The following is a 26,147-nucleotide window of genomic DNA, read 5'->3' as shown; positions in this document are numbered from 1 at the left end:
TAGATAGATGACCATGTTGGCACTCAACATAGTGATGATGATTTCTTTCTCGCTCATTTCTCTCAGCTGCAATCTTTTCAACTTTTGGCTTTTAAGGAAATTCCTAAGCTCTAAGATCTAGCATTGGCTAATGTGGGCTCCATTGAAAAACGTAAAGAAATTTGTAAGAAGCTTTTTGTTTTATTTGGAGAATAACTTAAGGATGTTGTCTGTAATAAGCTTAAATTGCTTAAGGACACTGATCCATGTGTTGAAAGAATGGATTTCCTTACCGAGGCAATGGTTTCTACTTTTGAGAAATGACAGTATCAAAAGGAAGCGATAAATTCTCTCCCTCTTTATCCAAATGAACAAGTCATGTGTGATGAAAGCATTGTACCCAACATTAATTACACTGGTGAAGGATGCTTGCCTCTTCCAAATTGTAATCTACAATTTCTAACTCTCCATGACTACCTCCTAAGAATTTCAATCTTTTTCGCTTGGAATCAACATATGAAATTCAAGAAGATATCCAAGACGTGTTTCCTTGACTGGAAGCATATTTTAATAATGAGGGAGAAACTCACTTTCAAGGATGGTCTAGGATGGATGTTCCAATCAAGGAGTTAAAAATCACCGAAGTAAAGCAACCAAACATTGGAGAGGTGAAACCATCTACTGTTACTGCAGAGGTTACATACAATGTTATCAAGAAACACATCACAGATAAGGTTTGAATGGAATGAACTCACGGAACATGATGTTCTCTTTTTGTTATATGTATGTCCTTTTTTAGAGTCGCTTAGTGGTGAGGAAGCATCAAAATTAAGTGTCCCATAAAGGTTTGGACTCCAGTATGTACGTGGATGTGAAGTCATTGTGATTCGGGATGAGGATGGAAACCTTATGAATGACTTTACAGGAAGGATAGAAAAATCCAAATGCATGAATTGAAGAACTATGAAAAAACGTGACAGATCATTTGGAGGCAGCGGGAAACAGAGTTTTCATCAAATTCTACATATTCATCAATGGGAGAAAGAGCAAGCCTAGCACAAATTTTTACCAGTTTGAAATAGTATAATAAGTCACAAGTAAATAGATTCCAAAATTCTAAGGGAGAAGAGTTTCGAGGCATAAAATTTGTAGCTTTAGATTTCAAATCAACAAATCATGCACCACTAAATCAAAAGCATTCAAGGTTAAACACAAAAAAATAGTTTTAGGTCCCGCTCCAATAGTAAAATAGATATAAAAAATGCGGGAATTGTTTATTTTTAATTTTCAAGATGCTTTAAGGGTTCCCAATAAAATTCCTAATAAATCAGCTATCTCATTAAAACAAAGAACATGATCCAACAACTTAAAATTGATGCTAAAACAAATATAATGAAGCCTATCTTTGTAGAATAATAAAGACAAATGAACCATAATCAAGAAGGTATTAGCAACACATAAATCCCAGAAAGACTCACCCCAAATAGATTCTGCATCAATGTTACATTTGAGATTTGCTCCTGAATCCTGCTCTGTTTAGGTCTCAAACTTCATGAGATGCAACAAGATAGAGACCTCGTCTAGGTTAAAAAACTAAAATCAACAAAATCTTGAACAAGAAAATTAGAATATTGGGGGTACACACAAGCACCTCTATGCTTTCAAAGCTACAGATATAATGGACTCTAAGAAATAACATTTTGCATCTCCTTGCTTCAGAGAATGAATAACAGGCAATAAGAACTACAAAGCATCTAAACCTAACCATTTTCAATACTACTGATAAATTGAATATATTGAGAACTAAATATAGCTACATAACAATTCATGGATAATTTGTTACATCATAAAGAAAAGATTAATAAAATCATATGCAAGAAGCTAAAAACTGTAGTGAACATTTATAAAAGGAACTAGATAAGTTAAATTTACAAAAAGTAAATTGATAAGAAATGCAAGTCAAAGAACCAAAACCATGGAAACTAATCGGTGACTATGCAACTGTAGCAAGAGTCTTTGCGAAAACCAGGGTCCATTTTCGCTATGATATGTAGGATAGCTATCATTGCAATATTAAAGAAACACTCATAGTGTTTTCCTCCTCTCTTCAAAATCTAAACCTGCGGTAGAACTCCCAATAAATAATGTGTGAATTAATAAGCTAACCTCCAACAATGCACAAATTTAAACCATAGAAGTTCAACTAGATGCATTAAGTGGGGGATCAGGGGTCTGTTTTACTGCAGTGTGGTTGGAAAGTGAACCAATCTCGTCTACCATTTGTCCTTCTTGACCTTCAAGTATTTTTTCCATCGGGTCATGCACTTCCTTCACTGGCTCTGCATGTTTGACCTGGGAACATTTCTCCAATGTACTGTTGAAGCCCCGAAAATCGGGTCTACAACAAGGGGGATACCCGCCCGGTCTGGACCTTGGTTGGAAGCTCCTTATCCGTTTGGTATAGTGGGTCCGACTGGGGATATGGGACTGGTTTCCCAATCTATGAGTGTGTGTGTGTAGAATTTGATGTTCCTGATCTAAAAATTCCTAGTTAAGATATTCTAATTCTAATTTGAATCTAATGCTATGCTATTGTAATCTAATAAGCAGAAACATCTAAGTCTACACTAACCCGGGATGTAATTCTTCTATTATGCGATCTAGAAAGATTTCAAATAACAACTGGTAATAAAGATCATTAAGCTATTATGAGAAAATAAATCAATAAGGATGAACCACTTCGCATAAAAAGTTAGACGAAACAGTTGTGAAAAACATATCGCATAATGAGCTATTCATACATTAAGCATAAATAAATAGCTATCACCGTACAAAAGTGCCAAATGATAACTCAGGAATTCATGCAATAATACATAAACAACTAAAAACTGTATATCACTTTAACACAAGCAGAAATGGTCAAAAGATAAAAGTACCATTTATGACTAGTCCTACTCATGAGATTCAAGCGACAATGATTTATCTCTCTTTGCTCTAACATCCACTAAGAGTACAGAAGTGCAACATCAGTAGCAGATATCAAATGCAAAAATCAACAAATCTTGTTCCATTCATTCACCAAAACCTCCTCTGAGGGTGCAAAAGTGCATGTTCTGAGGACAAGTTTTTGATAAATTTTTGGACCCTTCTCTAAATGCATGAGAAGGGTTTAAATACTACTAACTAAATAACTTAATTACACAGATTCAGGATACGGTTTAAATGACCGCCCTTTTTCTAATAAAAAATAATACAAAATTATTTCTAAAAATTAAATCTAATATCTAACTATTTCTGCATTTGCCCCTTAACGTTGCAAGCATTTAGTATTTGCTTGAGTAGAGTCGATTGACTGTCTTCCGCTTTTGGTTGAGCTAAGCAAATAGAATTGGTAAGAGCTGGCACCATCTTCTCAGCAAAATCGATGATATACTCGAGAGTCATCCTCTAACTATGTGGCTTTACCGCGTATGCCCAGTAATAATCTTAGTTCAACTTGGTTAACCCTTTGGATTGCTTCTACCTTTTCTTTAGATTTCTGTTTCTAGTTTGTTTTTTACCATTGCTTTCTTGCATTTTTCGGGCTTACAGGTGATTGAGCAGTTAGAGGCTTTCCTTCTCGAGCAATTTTCTCAGCGATGCGCGATTAGTGCTAGGCGCTAATCGCGCATTGGAAACTGCCTCCGTTCTTTGATCCAGGCTTCTCTGATGCGTTTTTCGCCTTTTGCGCCTCTTCATCTTTATCGGGTATAAAGCTTCAAAATTTGTAAAAATAATGACCTCGTGAGCTCTTGACCCTGAGCATTAAACTGCCTGTTGATATCAGCATCGTTCAGTACCCATTTAACCATGGTTGTATATGAAAGACCTGTAATGGATGGCTCAGCAACATTTTGTGAATCTGTGGCTCTGTCACATGCAATATCTGTTTATGAGGGCGTCTTTTCTCTGTCTTTGGAAATTGGAGCTCTACCCATTTTCCTCAAAGCTTCCTGCACATTGCTTTGTGTAACTTTTGCTTTTCGTTCCTGCAGTTCACAAGTGAGGAGAGAGTAATGATAATAAATAATGACAGGAAAGCTTTAAATGCCACAGATATGCAAAAACATGCCATCTGACGTGAACTGGCTCTTTGGAAAACACAAAATCATACTTTATTAACAATTGGTGTGTAATTCATTAATTATCATTAAAGCGCGCATCCAGTTCTTGGTTTATGGAAAAAAATTTCTTGAATATTGAGCCAGGAAAATCTGCGATGGAATGTTTCTGCGATGTGCATCGCAGTATCGCATTTCCACAATTTCATCGTGCTGTTCTATTGCAAGGTTTCTTGATCGCAATATCGCAAGGATGTTTGATCGCACTATCGCAAGGATGTTTGATCGCGCTATCGCAAGGATGTTTGATCACGCTATCACAAGGATCGCAGATCGCGGATCACAGTATCGCAAGATCGCAGATCGCTTAATCGTTTAATTGTTATGTGTCTTCCATGCAATTTTGCGAGATGCAATATGTGATATGGCATATTGGCGATTTTTAAGGTTTTCCAACATGAGTGTTTATTAATGCATGCGATCCGATGGAGTTCGCGTCACAATCTCGCATTTTATCATTTTGACTCATAAGAAAATGCCCTATCATTCTTTGCACGATGTGATATTTCTCAAGGAGTGACATATATGAGCACTAATTGATTTTTTAAATTTTTTGACTAAGGGTCCCCACTTACGTAGTGTTATTACTAATACTAAATAAGGAGGGGGGTTGTTGGTGGCCATAACAATTGGCGATTCACTTGGAAGAACCAGTTATCTCTGTTTTTCTATTGAATTTTCTAAACTTCCAAAACAAAAATTTGTTTAGAAAATTAAACTTTATTATGGAAAGATAAAGTACATTATTCTCTAACCTGTCAATGATATTTTGTTTCAACTATTTTCAACTTTGATTGTTTGCTTCCTCAGCCTAGTCCTTGTATTTACATCAGTCATTACTTGGTCTTGTAAAGATAAAACAAAGTCTTCTCTGTAATCCAGTTTTAAATATGCTCATTTGCCATAGGTAGAGCCTCTGCTGCCAGCAGGCGTTTATAGCCTCGACAGGGTTACCTGTTACCCAACAATGATCCTGTATCCTACTTGTGCCTACAACTTTCAAAGAAAAATCCATATCCACACTTATTGCTTTGATTTTCTTTTTTACTCTTAAAGAAAAATGTCTTGGTTTGGTAGCCAAATTATGACACAGTCATTCAATTGATTTATAACTTTGCTGAACAAGCTGGCTCGTGATGAGATCCCTTGTCTTTTGATTGCAACAATCTTGAGTCATTGCCCTGTTATGGTGTACAGTATTGGCAAAGTTAGCAAGTTATAATATCTATGATTATGATAAGTCTGCTCGTGATGAGACCTCTTATTCTTCAAGATAAAGTGTATCCTTGGGTTGTTCCTCTGAAAGTTGTGATCTCCTTAGCAGGGAGGAAGTCATTGTTTCCTTAAGATAGCTCTGGACGACAATAATAGAGTTTTTGGAAATAGCTGTTCTACAGAGAATCTTTATTTTGTTATTGATACCTTTCATTGTACTGAGATAAAACAATTTCTTCACTAAAGGTTGTTTTCATCAAACTTTTTGAATTTGAAACTAGTATCATATCTAGGCTAGAGTCTTTAACTGTATCTATCAACAATAAAGATCAGTTTTTCCAAAAGATTTACTATTTATACAAGCGAAAAGTTAAAAATCTGAAAGAGAATTGGTGTCTTTTTCGTAAATACCTAATGTAACTACTCACAATTGGTTTTATTATGAAAAATAAAAACCAATACTCTACAAAAATAGAAGAATAATCTTCTATGGAAAATATTTCTTGAGAATTTGTCCGTTAACAGGCAAAGAGTCTCTCTTACTTGCTAAATCCTATAACACAAACGTTGATGGACCTACGACTTCTACTATTTGAAAAGGACCAAGCCACATTATTTGAAATTTGGTATGTTTGCCTTTCTCTTCATGAGCCTTGTCCCATTTTAAAACTAAGTCTCCCATCTGAAAATCTTTTTTGGTCATTATGTTTGAATCAAAAGAGGATTTTACTAGTGCTTGATGATGAGCATGGGTTTTCTTAGCCTGTTCCCGTTGTTCTTATAATTTGATTATTTCCATTTGCCTTAGCTGTAAGGAGGAAGTGGGTACTTCATCAATGTATTGAAATAGAGACAAAGAGGGAATTGCCAAATGAGTCGGAAGAACCACTTCTTTTCCATAAACTAAATTAAAGGGAGAAGTGCCGATAGAAGATTTTTGCGTTATTCGGTCTGCCCATAAAGCATATATCAAAGCCTTATGCCAGTTTTTATGATTTTGGTCAACTGTTCTTTTGATAATCCTGATTAGGTTTATATTTGTGGACTCAACTAACCCATTGCCTTGTGGGTAATAATTGGCCGAATATTTAAGTTTGAATCCTCTTTTAAGTGAAAATTCAATCATTGCATTTCCAAAAAAGTATGATGCATTATCAAACATTAAAGTGGAAGGCAATCTAAACCTGGTGATTATAAATTGATCTATGAACTCAATTATATTTTCAGCATTAGCCATCTTGAGTGGAACTGCTTCTACCCACTTAGTAAAATAATCTGTTGTTGTAAGGATATATCTATGCTGCTTAAAAGAGTGAGGAACAATCTCACCTATTATGTCCAATCCCCACTGACTGAAAGGTTGCTCAATGTTAACCGGCTGTAGTGGCAAGGATGGCTTCTTTTGTCTTCCAGCAGTAGTTTGGCAGACTTGACATTTCCTCACGTAACTGTGCGAGTCTTTAAATAACGTGGGCCAGTAATATCCTGCGTGCAAGATTTTATGTGCAGTAGCATCTCCAGCATAGTGTCCGCCTGCTGGCCCATCGTGGAGTTCCTGCAAAACTTTTTCAACTTCAGATTTCTCAAGACACCTAAGAAGAACAGAATCATAATTTATTCTAAAAAGAATATCATTTATGAGCTGATATTGTTTGGCTTTCAACCTTAGAGCTCTTTTCTTAGTATGATCGAGGTGTGAAGGAGCATACCCATTCTTAAGATAATAAATGATATCAATGTATAATGACTCTGCATCATTTAGGCTTACCTCGCACATTTGTACCTCTGCAGATGGAATTTCATAAATTTGCGATGCTCCAGCCAGCATTTTGCAAAAGCCTTGGCCTCTTACAATGTTTACTGGTTTAATCTCAATGTCATATTCCTGTAAGACAGTAACCAAATTGGCCCTTTTCTCACCCACATCCTTCTGTACTAGAAGATTCCTTATCGCTGGAAACGATACTATAATTTTAGTATGGGTTTTGAGTAAGAAAGTTCTAAAGTATTTGACCTCTTTGAAAACAGCATAAGCCTGTTTCTTTATGTTTGAATAATTTAATTCAGCGCCCTGTAAATTTGAACTGAAAAACGCAATTGGGGCTTCCGCTTTTTCTTGATTTTCTTGAGTGAGTATTGCAGCATATGACCTATCTGAGGCAAATGTATATAAAATAAAAGGCTCTGAAAAATTTGGAGTTGCTAACGATGGAGAATTAATAATAGCTTGTTTGATCAGGTTGAATGCTTCGTGTTCATCTTGGCCCCATTTAAAATTTGAATTCTTTTTAATCATGTCTTGCAAAGGAGAGATGATTCGTGAAAAATCTGGAATGAATCTCTTTACAAAGTTGATCTGACCAAGGAAAGATCGCATGGCTTTTTTGTTGTGAGGTAAGGATATTTCAGAAATCTCTTTGATTCTATCGGAATTGATGTGAATACCAGATTTTGACACTATGAATCCTAGAAGTTTCCCTTCACTTAATGCGAAAAAAGATTTCTTTGGGTTAAGTGAAATTCCATACCTTAAACACCATTGGAAGATTTGTTTCAAGTCTCTAAGATGGTAGCTTCGTTTCTTGGAATACACCATTATATCATCCAAATAAATTACTACAGATTTATTGAATAAACCTTTGAATGCGATGTCCATGGCTCTCTGAAATGTGCACCAGCATTAATCAAACCAAATGGCATATTTCGATATGCATATGTGCCCCATTTAGTTCTGAATGTGGTTTTCAATTGATCATCAAGATGTACCAACACTTGATTGTATCCTGAAAATCCATCCAAGAAAGACATTAATTCTGAGCCCGCCACTGCCTGCAATATCTGTTCCATAGGTGGTAAAGGAAAATTATCTTTTTGACAGGCCTTGTTAAGGTTTCGAAATTCAACGCAAATTTTAATATCTCCGTTTGTCTTTCTAATAGGTACCATATTGGAGACCCATTTAGAATGTCTGACGGGAAAGATTATTCTAGCTTTCAATAACTTGTTGAGCTCAGTTTTTATCTGATTTTCTAAATTGGGATGGATCTTTCTCAGCTTTTGTTGGACAGTTTTTTCATTATCGATCATGAGAATAGTATGTTGGATGATGGAAGTGTCGTATGTTTTGAGCTCATCATAATTCCAGGCAAAAATATTTTTATATTGTCTCAAAAGACGAATATACGCTAATTTTTCTTTAGGGGCTAGGCCGAGACCTAGATTAATGTTTTGAGGTTTAGCATCGGTTCCTAGGTTTACTAATTCATAGTTCAGGGTTGAACTTTGGAGTTTTGAATTGGTAGACCTTTTAAACCGATCCTTCAAATCGTACATGTCTTCTAACTTGACTACCGACTTAGGTATAACATTGTTAGTGCTATCTTGTTGCAATTGTCGATCATGTTGGTCTTCATCAATTATTTGATTGGAGTATGATCCTTCAGATGTGAGGAAATTTGCAATATTAGGATTGTCATTGAATACTCTCCAATTTGTGATGTTATCAGGAATGGATGGTCTAAAGATTAATTCTATTGAGAATCTATCTGGACTAAAATCTTCTGAAGGAATAAGCTTAGAATCTACGTTAGCCAAAAGGTCTGCACTTGCATTTTGGAGTCTGTGAATTGAAGAGATATTAAATGCTATGAAATGCTCAGTCAGATCTTGAACTAAGGATTGATAATGTTTTAAATGACCTGATAAGCAATGTATAGTATTACGTACCTGTCTGACCACAATCTCAGAGTCTTCGAAAACTTGAAGGTACTTGATGTTTAACCCGATTGCTTTGTACAACCCTTGGACCAAAGCCTCATATTCTGCTGTATTGTTGGTGCAATCAAATTCGAGTTTGCATGTTAGCATGATTTTATCCCCTTCTGGACTAATTAGAACGCATCCTACTCCTACTCCTTCGTTAGATTTAGAACCATCAAAAAATAATTTCCAAAACAAAGATTTATTTACAGGACTATCTAAAAAATTCATACATTTCAAACTATCAGTTCGAGAAAAATTTTCGACTTGGGACAAAACAGAGTGTTCTAAATAGGGTGATGCATGAGCATTGAAATTTCCGAGGAAATAATCTACCGAGTAATTGCCAATAATGCTATTGTTATATGCGACTGGTTCATTTTCCCCCTCTAGCTCCGTTACTATGTATTTCTGATGTAGTTCTCATTCAACTTTTATTTGATTTGGTTTACCATTGTAGGGCAGCCACATGTGCGACCAGTCGGTTGCCAAGTATCCATGAAGTTTTTCTGACGAAACCCTGCTAAGAATTAAGCCATAAAATTCTGGAATATCAGCAACTAAAATGTCAATAACTTGACATACCTTCGTGTTGGATGACAGGCATATGGTTACTTGATTTAGTTCGCCAATCACTTCGAATCGAGATCGATCTAGCTGAACTATGCGCACAACGGATTTTTGTGGTTGAACGTTTAACTTGTCACATATGGACTTTGGTAAAATATTAGATGAAGCACTAGAACCTGCCAAACAATTGTGCACATTTTTATTGAAAATTTCATAAGTAAGGAGAAACGGGGGAGTATGAGATCTTGATCTTCCTCCAATTAGAGCGATGTCATTTGGATTAATCTTATTGATCGCATTAGTTGGAGGTCTTCCCATGTTATGAGAAGCTTGAGAAAGTACAACGGCAGGCAACGGTGCAACTAGCACATCATGTAATTCTTTCATCATTATCTTCTGTTGATGCTTTAACTTGCTCAATTCGTAAAGGGTGATGTTTTCGCTAGTCTTTTTCATATCTTCTATAATATTGTACTCCATTTCATCTGACACGATCAGTGTTTTAGATGGAGTTGATTCATCTGTTTGGACTGGGCTGGTTTGAGTCACTTTAGATGTCGTTTTCTTTGTTGCAACTTTATCCTTTATTTCAGAGCTTGCGCTCTTTGGCTTAGGGATAGTTTAGGGAGGATCAAGCTGATTTTTACTTCGTGTGCTAACTGGGAATACTTCTTGATCTTCTTCTTGTGGGAGGATGAAATCCCACATTCCTTGTAATTCCACAACTTCTTCTTCATCAGTTTTCCCTTCAGTGGCAATTTCCTCTTCCTCTTCTTCGGATTCAGCATTTGAAATAGCATTGGGTGGCTTTGAATCTGTTGAAGGGTCTCTTTTAAAAGCTCTGTAGGGCTTTTTTGAAGAAGTTTCTACTACTTTCTTTTTTATGTCGACCATTTCATTGGACATGGTCTTTAGAACTTTCTGCAATCCTTCCAAATCGAATGGATCTTTTGCTTGTTTCTTCTTGGAGTCTTCCTTGAAGGTGACTTTCTTGGATTTACGTTCCTCTATCGCGGATTTCTTTTCCAGGGCTATTATATGTTTCTCTACTGCTATTGCTTCTTTCATGTTTTCGGCTAAGGTTGTTTTATTAGCCCTGTCCATGAAGATTGCTATGTTTGATGGTAGAGCAGTGATATACCATTCACTTCGTACTTCTTCGCTAGGCTGGGAAGCAGTAGGAATTTTGTTTAGGATTTTATTGAAACATAAATTGAAATCTTTGATAGGCTCTCTAGATTCGGCCCTAAGGTTGGATAGGTCATTGATTAATGTTGCCGTAGACCTGTCATCACCAAACTTGGTCAGGAATTTCTCCTGGAAGATATCCCAACTAGTGATAGATCCGGAGGGTAATGAAAAATACCATGATCCGGTTGTTCCTTGCAGAGTATAAGGAAAGAGTCGAACAACAGCATCTTCATTAGTAACCCCATTGAGATTAATGGATAGCATAAAGTTGTTTATGTGCTCTTCTGCTAGCATGCCTGCCTCAGGATTAAATTTAGGCAGCCATTTCTCAGGATGGGCCGGTATTTGACTCAAGGGTGCAAACATCAAGACTGCCCCTGGGTTATTCCATGGAGATTGGGCCATTGCTGAACTACTAACAAAGGAAAGTGCATAAGATGATCCCTGTGGTTGGGAAGATGAGGATACTACAATTGTAGATGATTGAGGAAGAGTTGTGGGGGTTCCAGTGGACGGATGGACGATAATCTGAAGTGGCGGAGTGGATGGTTGACTTCGCGGTGAAGAAGTTGAGATGGATGATGCTGACGAAAGAGTCTAACTATCAGACTCCTTAGGTTATTTCCTTGCTCTTTTCTTGGTGGGAAGAGGTAATTCGGTTGGCTGAACGCCAAACTTTTCACTCTTTAGCCTGGTCAGGGGATGAGTAGGGTTATATTGCGAAGTCACGCTGCCTTGAGATTTATCAGACCTTTGAGGAGAAATGGAAAATCGCTGAAGTTTGTGAATCAGAGATTCGACTTCAGGAAGTTCAACGGTAGATTGTTCTGAAATGTCAGAGTTTGTAGTAGCGATTGATACTCGAGCAACTTCTAACCCTCGATTTAAGTGTAATGGAGAAGTCAGGGGAGATGGTGAGGGCGATTTACTCTCAAAATGGTATTCAGATTTAGATTTACTTGCCATTCATAGTTCAGGCCCTCCTTCTAGCGCCAAATATGTTGAAGCCCTGAAAATCGGGTCTACAACAAGGGGATACCCGCCCGGTCCGGACCTTGGTTGGCAGCTCCTTATCCGTTTGGTATAGCGTGTCCGACTGGGGATATGGGTTCAGTTTCCCAATCTATGAGTGTGTGTGTGTATAATTTGATGTTCCTGATCTAACAGTTCCTAATTAAGATATTCTAATTCTAAATTTAATCTAATGCTATGCTATTATAATCTAATAAGAAGCAACATCTAAGTCTATACTAACCCGAGATGTAATTCTTCTATTATGCGATCTAGAAAGATTTCAAATAACAACTGGTAATAAATATCATTCAACGATTATGAGAAAAGAAATCAATAAGGATGAACCACTTCACATAAAAAGTTAGACAAAACAGTTGTGAAAAACATATCGCATAATGAGCTATTCATACATTAAGCATAAATAAATAGCTATCACCGTACAAAAGTGCCAAATGATAACTCATGCATTCATGCAATAATACATAAACATCTAAAAATTGTATATCACTTTAACACATAAGCAGAAATGGTCAAAAGATAAAAGTACCATTTATGACTAGTCCTACTCATGAGATTCAAGCGACAATGATTTATCTCTCTTTGCTCTAACATCAACTAAGAGTACAGAAGTGCAACATCAGTAGCAGATATCAAATGCAAACATCAACAAATCCTGTTCCATTCATTCACCAAAACCTCCTCTAAGGGTGCAAAAGTGCATGTTCTGAGGACAAGTTTTTGATAAATTTCTGGACCCTTCTCTAAATGCATGAGAAGGGTTTAAATACTACTAACTAAATAACTTAATTACATAGATTCAGGATACGGTTTAAATGACCGCCCTTTTCTAAGCAAAAATAAAACAAAATTATTTATAAAAATTAAATCTAATATCTAACTATTTCTTCATTTTCTCCTTAACATTGCAAGAATTCAGTGTTTGCCTGAGTGAAGTCGGTTGACTGTCTTCCGCTTTTGGTTGAGCTAAGCAAACAGAATTGGCAAGAGCTGGCACCATCTTCTCAGGAAAATCGATGATATACTTGAGAGTCATCCTCTGACTATGTGGCTTTACCGCGTATGCCCAGTAATAATCTTAGTTCAACTTGGTTAACCCTTTGGATTGCTTCTGCCTTTTCTTTAGCTTTCTGTTTCCAGTTTGTTTTTTACCATTGCTTTCTTGCATTTTTCGGGCTTACAGGTGACTGAGCAGTTAGAGGCTTTCCTTCTTGAGCAATTTTCTCAGCGATGCGCGATTAGCACTAGGCGCTAATCGTGCATCAGAAACTGCCTCCGTTCTTTGATCCGGGCTTCTCTGATGTGTTTTTCACCTTTTGTGCCTCTTCATCTTTATCGGGTATAAAGCTTCAAAATTTGTAAAAATAATGACCTCGTGAGCTCTTGACCCTGAGCATTAAACTGCCTATTGATATCAGCATCATTCAGTACCCATTTAACCATGGTTGTATATGAAAGACCTGTAATGGATGGCTCGGCAGCATTTTGTGAATCTGTAGCTCTGTCACATGCGGTATCTGTTTATGAGGGCGTCTTTTCTCTGTCTTTAGACATTGGAGCTCTACCCTTTTTCCTCATAGCTTCCTGCACATTGCTTTGTGTAACTTTTGTTTTTCGTTCCTGCAGTTCACAAGTGAGAGAGTAATGATAATAAATAATGACAGGAAAGATTTAAATGCCACGGATATGCAAAAACATGCCATATGATGTGAACTGGCTCTTTGAAAAACACAAAATCATACTTTATTAACAACTGGCCTGTAATTCATTAATTATCATTAAAGCGCGTATCGAGTTCTTGGTTTATGGAAAACTTTTTCTTGAATATTGAGCCAGGAAAATCTGCGATGGAATGTTTCTGCGATCTGCATCGCAGTATCGCATTTCACTGTATCGCATTACCACAATTTCATCGCGCTGTTCTATCGCAAGGTTGCTTGATCGCAATATCGCAAGGATGTTTGGTCACGCTATCGCAAGGATCTTTGATCGCGCTATCGCAAGGATGTTTGATCGCACTATCGCAGATCGCAGTATCGCAAGATCGCGGATCGTAGTATCGCAAGATCAAAGATCGCTTAATCGTTTAATCGTTATGTGTCTTCCATGAAATTTTGAGAGATGCGATATGCGATATCGCATATCGGTGATTTTTAAGGTCTTCCAATGTGAGTGTTTATTAATGAATGCGATGCGATGCAGTTCGCGTTGCAATCTCGCATTTTATCATTTTGACTCATAAGAAAATGCCCTATCATTCTTTGCGCGATGCGATATTTCTTAAGGAGTGACATATATGAGAACTAATTGATTTTTTGAATTTTTTGACTAAGGGTCCCCACTTACATAGTGTTATTGCTAATACTAAATAAGGAGGGGGTTGCTGGTGGCCACAAAATGTACCTATACCATCAAAACCCCAGTACTGGATCTTTCTTTATGGCACCTTCTGCCCCTTGTGGTGCCATCTCTTCTGCCTTCCCATCCATTTTATTTATTTCTTCAGTTTTGGACCCATGTATTTTTTCTTTGTTTTCTATTTCCCTTTTGTCATCACTCTCTTCTTCTGCTTCCTACTTCTTATGAAGATCATCTTCTCCCTTCCCTTCTTCTTCATTTTTGTGATCAGCATCTTCCCCTGTTTCAGCCATATCTTCCCCATGATGGGTATCATGCATTTCCTCTTCCTTACTAGATTCTACCTGTGATTCTCGTTTCTCTGCATCTTCTGAATCTCCTTTTGATTTTCTAGATCTCTTTGGTTTTTTCTTCGATTCACTTTCTGGTGTTTTGACTGGTGATTTCTTTACTTTTTCACTTATCCTTGAAGATATCCTTGTTGGTGTTACCTCACCTATGTTATAAAGAAAATGTCAAATTATATTTTCTAAAAGATACATGCCAATATCCTCACATGCCAATATACATGGCAATACCCTCTTCTACATTCTTATGGAACCTTGTAATCATCTTAGCACATTCTCTGCCCAAAGAAAAGCAAATGTTCAAACCCTCTTTCATATACGAGAGAATCAAATCATATAAAAAACAAATGACAAGAAGTTCAAAAACTTTCTGCATAAAAAGAAAGCATGTAATTCTAGCGTGTTTGCATGCACCATAAACTATTACAGACCCTGTACTTGAATAAAATCATGTAGGAAATACTAGGATGTAAAAGAAAATGGGTATTCAAGATTTACTTGAGTTCAGATTCTCTATAGTGTGCATGTTTCTGAAGCAGTCTTGTCCAAGCTGGCATTCTTTGCAGGATGTATTGTGCCATCTATATAGCTAAGGCTGCCAGCATAGATGGTTTCCATTTCAATTCTTCATACTCAACCAGGCATAGTTCAAGAATATAGAATGCCAGCTTCTCAAGCTGATCCATGGAAACAAACCCAAAAGAACATTAAATTTATAAAGATCCCATTTATGGAAGATTAGAGTTAGAACAAAATAGTGCATGATGTCTCTCATGTAACGCATCGAAAATACAATGCATTTCATTACATAAGTGAGGATCAATGCCATTTGAATATTCATCAAAATTTCAAGCAAAGTAGAATACTTGTTTATCAGCCTGAGCAACCTTTAGAAACCTTTACATGAAAACAAAGGGAGTTGGTACAGCCAAATTGAATCTTAATTTGTTGAGCATCAATTTCTCCTGAAGAAAAAGAAGCATACCATGAACATGAGAAAAGATAACAATTCCAAATATGAATTATTTAAACAATTAGAAATATAAAGCTCGAAATATGGGAGACAAGTATGACATAATAATGTGAGAAAACAAAATCTCACCATGGAGAGAAATTCACCACATGTGTAAAAATTGTTTGAGATTGTAATCAGTTCCTTAACTTGTAAAGCCCTTAAGGAAAATGAGTTAGAATGTGAAGCCTTGTTCTATATGCCAAATCAAGGGCACAAGAAACAAGTTTTTAGTCAAAACAAATCAATACAAAATTTCATCTTAACAACGAACTTTCCCTCTTGCCATTGTTTACCACCTTGGGAGCCTAAATTTCTTTATATCTGGCAGCGACTAGCATGGCAGTCAACCCCACTAGTTGAATATCCTTTCTTGTAATAGTGTACACCACAAAAACAAATCTATCAATAACGTTAATCATGAGAAAAGTGTCTCATCCATTAAGTCAAGTTTTAGATGCACCTGTAACTGCAAATTGTTTATGTTAGAAAATTATCAATGGAAAGGTACAAAAAAAAATATTATTAGAAGAACGGGTAGATATCAATATGTATTAATCAAGTACATCAATCAGCCAGCCAATAAGTATTTCTCACATCTTCTGGTTGATATCAACTTGGCTTGACATGTAGTTTGATGAGAGATTGTTGCATGCCTGTAATACAACAAACATAATAGACCAAAATAGAAACAAATTAGACATACAACTATTTATTCAGAGTTGAATCTAAACTATAGACATGGATCAAGGCTTGCATCAATGCTTGACCTAATGTCCTCATTCATAAATTATAACCTTCCATGATGCTTAAGTGGGCACTTTAATTCTCCAGTGGAGATATTCATGTATGGCATAGACACACGCTACTCACATGTAATCACTGCATACTATATGCGGTGAAAAGATAGCGTCTGATTAAATTGTTTAAATGAAGTGTATTATTCCAAGACAAGATGTTGTTATTTCGAATAGAACAAAAACAGTTTACAAGGCTCCCATGACAAAAGGGACGTACCTCTGTATACCAATAGAAATGGTAAATGTCTTGAACATATTCAACTACAACAAGTTGAATTTCATTATCTCCTTTGTCAATGTTGGGAAACTCCCCTTCCTCTTCCATGACATCCCGCTTAATGGCTCCAAATGTAAGCTATTTAAAAGAAACCATTGGATGGAAATTTTCACTTGTTTTTGCAAAATAACAAAGTAAAAATTTGTGAATAAAAAGCACCATCTACACATGTTAAAATAAGGGCAGTGGACCAAATGCTCCTGGAAGCCTTGTTTTCCTTTTTGATGAATCAGGCAATGGCATTCTTCTTGAGACACCTTTAGCTACAGGTGGGTAGAACCTAGCCTTGGATGCATTTGAAGCACCTTTACCTGAGATGTCAACATTTGAAGGCCTTGGTGGTCTCCCCGAAGCTGTAGTACAATTGCTAGAGAGGCCAGTAGTAGAAGGCCTCCTTGAAGCTGAAGAATGTTTACGTAGTAGAAGACCTCCCTGAAGCTGAAATGTTTTTACCAGAGAGACCAATAGTAGAAGGACTATGTTGTATCCTTGAACTCGATGGATCATTACTTGAGACCTCAACATTCGAAACCCTGGGAAGTTTCGTTGAAATTGGTTCACGTGTATGTAGGGTCCAACATTGGAAATACCAGGTGCTTTTCTTGAACCTGCTACATGCTTAGATTTTGAAACCAAAGTTGATCTAATGATTCCCTTTTCATATTTGTTTCTCTGTGGCCCCAATGGTTGAATGGCAGCAAAACAAAACCAACAGAAGTAACATAAATACATGTAAACCATCCCAACTAAATATGCAAGCAAAGAGCCCTGTTATTGACCTCAATATATCCACACACAGTTACCGATTTGAAACAGAGGCCAATGTATAAATCCCAGTAGTAGTGAACTCAAATCATTCACCTCATGTTGCATACTAACATCTGGGGATCGATATATGATAAATAAATCAAACGGCTATTTAATCACACACAATCTATAGAACCATGGATGATGTACATACCATGGACGATGAATTTATTGTAGCACTCGTATTCTTAACATCAACACCAAACCTCCTACACACCCAATTCTAATTGTTAACTCTAACTGGTAAAAACCCCAAAATATCTACAAAAGACCAGAGCATCATATTGGGAAGCTGAAACTACCTGGGCATTTGCTTATCAACAAGCTAATTTTTCTTCCTAGATTTCCTGTGGAATGAAAAAGCCTAGTTACTCTAGCTTGATCTCATCACCCCCATTGGGTTTTGAAGCATGGCACCCTAGGTTCCCAATTTCTGATAAAACCCTTCTAGGCCTCGTTTTGGCCTGTGTCACCACTACATCATAGAGGATGCATATAACCTGTATCAGATCGATATTTGTTTTACACTATACATATAGAGCCATCGATATTCATATAAACACTAATAAACATGTACTACATATTTGTTGATATTAGGTTTTGGTATGGGGTCTGGACAATAGAATACTGTAAAATACCTTTGCTATCCATGGGCCTATTGCGCTTCGCTGCCCTATTTTCGATTCCAATTTTGGTCTGCTGAAAAGACAAACATAAAGCATTCAGTAACTATTAGACAATCAAACCCCTCCAAAACTGATAAGGAAGCCATAACTGAGCGCGATCCTGACCATTATACACCATACGTATCAAATTGAGGAGGCCGATGGGAGTTGAACCACGCCTCTCCATTATACACCATACATATCAAATTGAGGAGGCCGATGGGAGTTGAACCCATGACCGGCAGGAGGGCCGGCTCCACGGCACAAAATCCATTAAACCATGTAACACCAAAACCATGTACCAACGAACCCACAGTTAATATGACAACGCCCCATTTAATGTGCCAACAACATTGCGAGAGTTATGGGGTGGGCTACCCAATGCAGGCCCGACACTCCCCCTGGCGGCCCCCCCAAAACTATAATGTTGTGGATTTAAGAAAGACTGCAATATATTAAAATGGGAGGGGCGGGGTTTGACCACCCGACCCCTCCTCAATAAATTGCCTTATTTACCATTACACCAAACTACTTTGTTGAGAAATCTGTCGGAGAATTTATATAAACCTCATTTGCATAGTGTGCCTAGGTAGCATGGAGGAAATAGGAGTGGGCACGGAAATCAAGGTGATATTTTTTTAATTAATTTATTGCAAGTGGACCATGACTGAGCGAAACTTCCAGGAGGGTGAAATTTTTGCAGTGTCCAAATTGGGCAAAATTTATGTCGATTTTACACCTCTCAGTAACACAAACCCGATGGCGCAGTCAGTTTCCTGATCTGAGCAGCCGATTTGTAAAGGACCTAGAGGAGGAAATCTTGGAGGAATCTAGGGGGAATCTAAAAGATTCCTTGAGCCCCAGATTTTCACTTTCCCAGAATTCAAAAATTTGATAGTCGATTTTGCACTATTCGACACCACAAATCTGATGGTGTGTTCAGATTTTCCATTTTCTCATTTAATTTTTCGGCCACTTTTCTAAGTGGAGTGCAGGTGTCAACATTCATGTGCGAGCAACCATTTTCATGAGATTCGACGACGTGAGATCGATGGTACAAACAAATTTAACAGTTTGACATCCTTTTCTTCAGATGGCCCCTGGATGTGATGGATATGCAATATGTTCATGTACTTCTTTTATTATGCATTGTGCTGCACAGATCCTTGTTTGACGTTTGATGTGGGGTCTTCTTTCTTACCCATTTTCATGATTCCTACTTGATGTAATGCGGAATCATTTGTGTGATGTACTTGTTGTCATGATTTGTCATGTTTTGTTCGAGATCCCTTTGTCGTCATGTTGATGGGATACTCATGTTGGCACCATGTATGTTTGCATTGAGATCCCTTTTATGCCATGTTGGCGGTATGATCATCATGCATGAGTTTTGTGTCATACTGATAGGAGTCCTTTTGATTGAGAGTTCCTGTAGTGGAACATCTCTTTGAGCCGCTCCTACGTGAGGGAATTTTCCTTGTATGATAGCGACATCACCTCTTATGTAAATCATCACTATTGACAACACTTAATGTAGCAGCCTACACCATCTTAACACCGGGGCCCGGAGACGTAGTCCCTCCTGGATAAACTCTGTTATCAATGGTTTATGTTTTCATGTGTTGATGATTGTCATGTTCCTTCTTCTTTACAACATGCACATGTATTCATTGATGTTATTTTAAAAAATTAAATTTAACACATCACGAAAGTAAAAGGTCTTGAAAGGGTCCTTTGTCACAGCCGAACCTGGATCATGCCAACAAAGGACCCAGCTATATCGAGTTGTTAAAGCAGGCCAACTCCTTCACCAGGGACCAGGTTCAACAAAAATTTCCTCACCTCATGGAGGCTCTGCACACAATGGGGACCATTGCTTCCTAAGAGGGGAGGACTGATCTAGGTGGATATTGGTGGCCACCCAACTATTCCACCTAGCCCTCCAGTTGGTTTCCTCTATTTCCTTGTTTCTTTTAACATTTAGTATTTTTAGCAGTTTTTTAGGTCTTGAACTTCCGAAGCAGTTTTGACCCCCTAAACGATATTTTTTTGAGGTCCGCAACAGGCCCATAACCATAATTAGAGGCCTGCTACAAATCTTGTAGTACTCAAAGAGGCCTTTCAAACAAGGTATCGTACGCGCAAAACGGAGATAATATGACCAAGATATGACCCAGGGAAGTTGGTTGCCCAACTAACCCCAATGGGGCCAACAAAATCTTAGTGTTACATCTCCTGGGGTTAGGGTTTTGGTTGTTTATGGTTTTCCCTTGTCGTTCAATAATAAATAGGCCCTTGAGCCTCACTGTAACACAGTTCAAAGGCATGTAGATGCCACATCTCTTCTAAGAGATAAGCTACCATCGCTCGAGCTATTATATTTCCATTGTGTTTGTAAGCATATTTTAGTATTTTGATATTAATGAAATAAAATGTTATTTCTGTTGCATTTCTTTGTTTATGGTTATATCTATAATTTGTTGTGTTTATGTTTAAGTTCGGATCAACTGTGTCAACCCTTAATAGCAACAAGAGTATCTTGAGACTAAACCACCTCAACCATTAATACCAACAAGGACATCCAGAGACTGAACCACCTCAACCCTTAATATTAACAACAAGGGCCTAGACAATCCCATACATGCCTATCCCATCATATTATTGTAAAATGCATACTCATACATAATGTACAACACAACACATACACCTATACCTGATGTATAACACAACAATACACCTACACCTGGTGCACAAAATGACACATACACCTACACTACATTATGACACATACACCTACACTCGTTTCATAACACGACACATACAACTACACCTGGTGTACAACACTACACATACACCTACAACTAGTGTACAACCCAAAACATATAATTACACACTATACAATACTATGAATACACATGTCATGATATAATGACTACACAATACCTATAACAAAGTACCACATGTACATAACACTACATCAAAATGTGCACACAACACCTTATTTACGTAGCACCACTTGCGCAATGTGTACACAACACCACTTGCACAATGTGCACACAAAAACACATGCACGCAACAACACATGTACCACATCTACACATCACCACATGCACACGATGCCACATATATAACATGCACACAGTACCGTATGTACACAACACTGCATATACAACATGTACATAGCACCATATGTACACAGTACCGGTTATACAACATGTACATAGCACCATATGTACACCAGTACTGCACATCTAGAGACCACACACTCTCTACCAAACAACCTTGTTTCTAGTATCTCTCCACTATCTATGCTTATCCCAGCATGCCGCAGATCGCACTGTCATCATTCCGCTGATATATCCCTAAGCATTACAGGCTATAACATAAACAAAAGCATAAGCACATAATATCATATCATATCCACATGATACTAACCTGCTACTGTTCCCATTTGATTCATAGTAGCCCAAACTAATTTACCAATGCATCAATGGTTACAACTGGGTCGTGAGCTGAAAGGTTCTATATTTAAAGTTTATTGTTACCTAATTTCCCAAAATGGAGGTTCTATATTTAAAGTTTATTGTTACCTAAATTCCCAAAATGGACCAACCTCGGGCTTGACCCTGTGACCTCCCACCGACAATCCAATGACTTAACCAACATGCTACCAAACTACTTGAAATAACAAGTGCTGGAAATTTATATTTGAAGTGTAACCTGCTACTCCTCCCATTTGATTCATAATAGTCCAAACCAATTTACTTACTAATGCATCAATGGTTACAATTGGGTAGTGAGCTTAAAGGATCTATATTTAAAGTTTACCTAATTTCCCAAAATGGACCAACCTCGGCCTTGACCGTGTGACCTCCCACCAACAGTCCAATAACTTAACTAACATGCTACCAAAGTACTTGAAATAACAAGTGCTCGCAATTTATATTTGAAGTGTAAATCTGACCAAAGCCCACAAAATTAGCAAGGTCAAGGGTTCAACCATGCAACCTCTTGGACCTTGGACTTAACCAACATGGTACCAAACTACTTGAAAAAACAAGTGACCTCAATTTAGCCCACAAAATTACCAAGGTCAACGGGTTCAACCATGCAACCTCTCCCACCTTGGACTTAACCAACATGGTACCAAACTAACCTCTCCCACCTTGGACTTAACCAACATGGTACCAAACTACAAAATTATCAAGGTCAACGGGTTCAACCATGCAACCTCTCTCACCTTAGACTTAACCAACATGGTACCAAACTACTTGAAATAACAAGTGCTGGCAATTTATATTTGGAGTGTAAATCTGACCAAAGATATGATTTTATGCAAAGTTTGAAGACCAACATCCAGATAAGGATTGAACCCAAAAACCTTTTGTTCAACAACTCTTTGCTTTTACCAATGCACAAGAAAGTGTGTTTTGTAAAATCATTTTATTTTGATAATAAATTTATATAAACCAATGTTTAAAAAAAACCACGATAATATACTTTTTCTATATACCATCGACTTCCATTGAAATCCTAACGTACTTTAAATATGATTGGTAATTATTATATAATATTTTATTACACCATCATCTCAATGACAACCTTTAGTGATAAAGTTGTATATTTTGCTTATTCGTTTTCCTTATAAAAATAATACACTTTTAGTTTAGCCTCCCATCTTAAGCCCGAGAGCATACTTTCGCTTTGATGTCCGACCTTCAGGATGATAACAGACTTTTACTTTAATGTCCCATTTACAGACGCACACATACTTTTACTTTAAATTTCCATTTATAGGCACGCACACGCTTTACTTTAGTGTGTCATTTATAGACACTCACATGGAAAAATCAAAGAAAATTCCACGGTCGCGCGGAAGAAACCGAGAATAACGCTTCCTGCAAACAAAAGAACCTTCTGCAAAGAAAAGAACACCGAATATCGAATATCGTTGTAACAGAAGTAAAGCATATCCAATATCATATGGTAGGTTGCCTAGGGTACTCTACTCTCTGCACGTCTCTATATATAGAGACACATACCGATTTTTTTTGGTTTAATTATATTATGAAGATTTGAGTTTCAAATTTTTGTTTCGAGGATAAATTACATTAAATCATATTAAATAGTTTAAAATGTCCACTAAATCAAATTACATTAAATCATATTAAATAGTTTAAAATGTCCACTAAATCTTTATGATATAATTAATCCAAAAAATAATTATATTATCAATATAAATCATAAAAATCTAAAATCTATTATCAACCATATATCTTGTTTGCATTGCAGAGAGCTGAAATATCAGAGTTAAAAAACTAAAATCTGTTATCAACCATATATCTTGTGTGCATTGCAGAGAGGTGAAATATCAGAGTTTGCGGGGCTGAAGTCTACATCTAGTTGTATCACATATGGAAGACATGTACGGGAGAAGAACCTCAGTCTCTTTGATGCGGTTGCCACACAGGTTGTAGCTAAGGTGAATCAATACTATTCCCAATCGTATCCACTTATCACAGCTCGCGTCGCCATTCGTATTTGCTGATTATTTTTTTATCTGGTAACTGAAATAATCAGGCTGGAAACTCGGGAGCCGTGAGAAACCGTTGCAAAGATGAAAGTCGCTATCAACGGATTTGGACGCATTCGCCACAAGCGCTTGCCCCTTGAAATCGTCGCCATCAATGATATTACTGGTGTTGAAAATGTAGGTTATAATAGGGGAGGGGAGGTGGTTCATATATATATATATATATGTTTAGATGCCATTTCTTTTCCATATTTATGAAACTGAGTGTATAGTTTTACTTTGAATTTATGAAACTGGGTAAATTTGATGCTGATGTGGAGGGCGTATTTAAAGCTGATGTGAATGGGTACAGAAGCATGCACGTGGGTGAGAAACAAATCTATGTTCTTTCTGAGAAAGACCACTCGCAATTGCCATGGTCGAACCTCGGTGTTGACCTTGTCATCGAGGTAGGAGCATATATATTTTCATGTATATATATATATGCTTCGAATACTTAGTAACTATAGTTGACAAAGATTTGGTTGAGCTTGAATTAAAGCAATCGAATGATGCCGGCGACTGGAAAGTTTACAGAGAGAACCCTAGCTGAGAAGCACATTGGAGCGGGGGCTAAAAAGGTGATCATTACAGCACCTGGTAGGGGCGACGATATTCCCACACATGTTGTGGGAATCAATGACAGCGAATACTCTCACGACGAGCAACCTCATTAGGTTAAAAAAGCAAACCATCATTTCATTCCTTTCTCAGAGGCATGTCACTTTCATCAATCTTTATAATCTTTTGACCATTGATTTTACCAGGGAAAAACGGAGAAAGATCTGCAGGTGGCCCGAACGTGTTCCAATAATATTCGTCATAGATAGTTCCGATTCAAATTTTAGTTGTGTAGAATTATTTTGTGTGTGTGTTAAAGAAGATATTTGATTTCTGGTTTCTCACCAAAATCTTTTTCTCTTTCCCAATCCTTACAAACACTAAATGATAATAATAGGAATCCTCACTTGATTTTGACATAACATAACTTCCGTTTTGCAGTAATGGATCTGGCATAGTAAATTGCCTTGCTCCCTTAATCAAAATACTGAACGACGAGTTCGGTGGTAAGTAATTGCTTCCTGATTTATGGTATTTGTTTTAGGAGATTAATTCTGTTAGGGTGGCTACAAATATTTCGCTAAGGGCTTCATAGATCTATCTAAGTGCTTAATTGATTAAAACAAGAACAAAATCGGCCCAGCTATATTGCAGGTATCCATGGAAATTTTACATGGTTATAATTGTATGTCGTCGAAATCGGTCGAGCTTACCAATATAACATAAGAATGGTGTCATGTCGATGTTGCAGGTATAGCGAAAGGGAGTGTGACTGCAACACTTTCATACACCAGCGATCAGGTGATTGGATTCTGTAAAACCTTTTGAAAGAAAACTAGTGGCAAATTTTGAATAGATGGATTCCACAGTTCTTCATCACATTTTAATAAATCTAGTTCCACTAAATTGATGTTATTAACGTTAATAAAGAATTCGAACCAGACAACTCTTATTGTTTCATATAATTAGATGAATGGTTATGGAAAGGTTTCATTTAAATTTGGGTGACTCAATGCAGAGTCTGTTGGATGCAATACACTGTGACAAGAGAAGAGCAAGGGCGGCAACGCTAAACATAGTTCCAACAAACATCGATATATCCATTAATACACTCTCTCGAGTGCTGCCCAGCACTCTCAATCTCAAGGGCAAGTTCAACGGCATTGCTATGCGCGTGCCCACCCCCAACGTTTCTGTGGTGGACTTGGTGGTCAATGTGGGGAATAAGGGGTTCACCGTAGATGATGTGAAGAAAGCCTTCAAGAAAGCTGCTTCGGATGGACCCCTCCAAGGTATTGTTGCAGTGTGTGACAATCCCTTGGTGTCCGTGGACTCTCTGTTCCCACGCTTCGGCAACTGTAGATACAACACTCACCATGGTCATGGGAGAGGACATGATCAAAGTGGTCGCTTGGTTTGACAATGAATGGGCTTACAGGTATTCATCTCATAACACAAATATTATGGATTTAGCAGCAGTGTATTAAATAAATATTGCTCATTTATCATTTTAAACAACTGAAAGTTTCAAACAGGTCGAGAATTAAACCATTGGATATATACACAAACATATATATATATATATATATATATATAGATAGATAATCTGTTATGCATTGCCTTCTCAGTCTATTTTATTTACCCAACTTTTAGATAAATGCTTATTTAACTTCGATTATTTGTTTGGTTTTGATTGTAATAAACAGCCAAAGAGTTGTAGAGTTTGCACACACGGTGCATGCAAAATATGCAGCGACCTTGGGCAAAGTTCTTGTTCTTGAGGTAGAGGAAATGTGCAGGGTCGATATAGAGGACGTTGAATGCAAAATATACGACATCTAA

The 26,147-nt window shown here is 37.2% G+C and overlaps 1 pseudogene; it reads left to right on the top strand.

Moving 5' to 3' along the window:
- The first annotated feature begins 587 nt into the window (after positions 1-587).
- Positions 588-26,147, top strand: LOC149143245 (glyceraldehyde-3-phosphate dehydrogenase A, chloroplastic-like; annotated as a pseudogene).

Source organism: Pinus tabuliformis, chromosome X (genome assembly GCF_031772625.1).
Source record: "Pinus tabuliformis cultivar Carrire ecotype Pingquan chromosome X, CPIR1, whole genome shotgun sequence".
NCBI lineage: Eukaryota > Viridiplantae > Streptophyta > Pinopsida > Pinales > Pinaceae > Pinus > Pinus tabuliformis.
The sequence above is the reverse complement of the archived record's forward strand: the minus strand, read 5'-3'. Positions and strand labels throughout refer to the sequence as shown.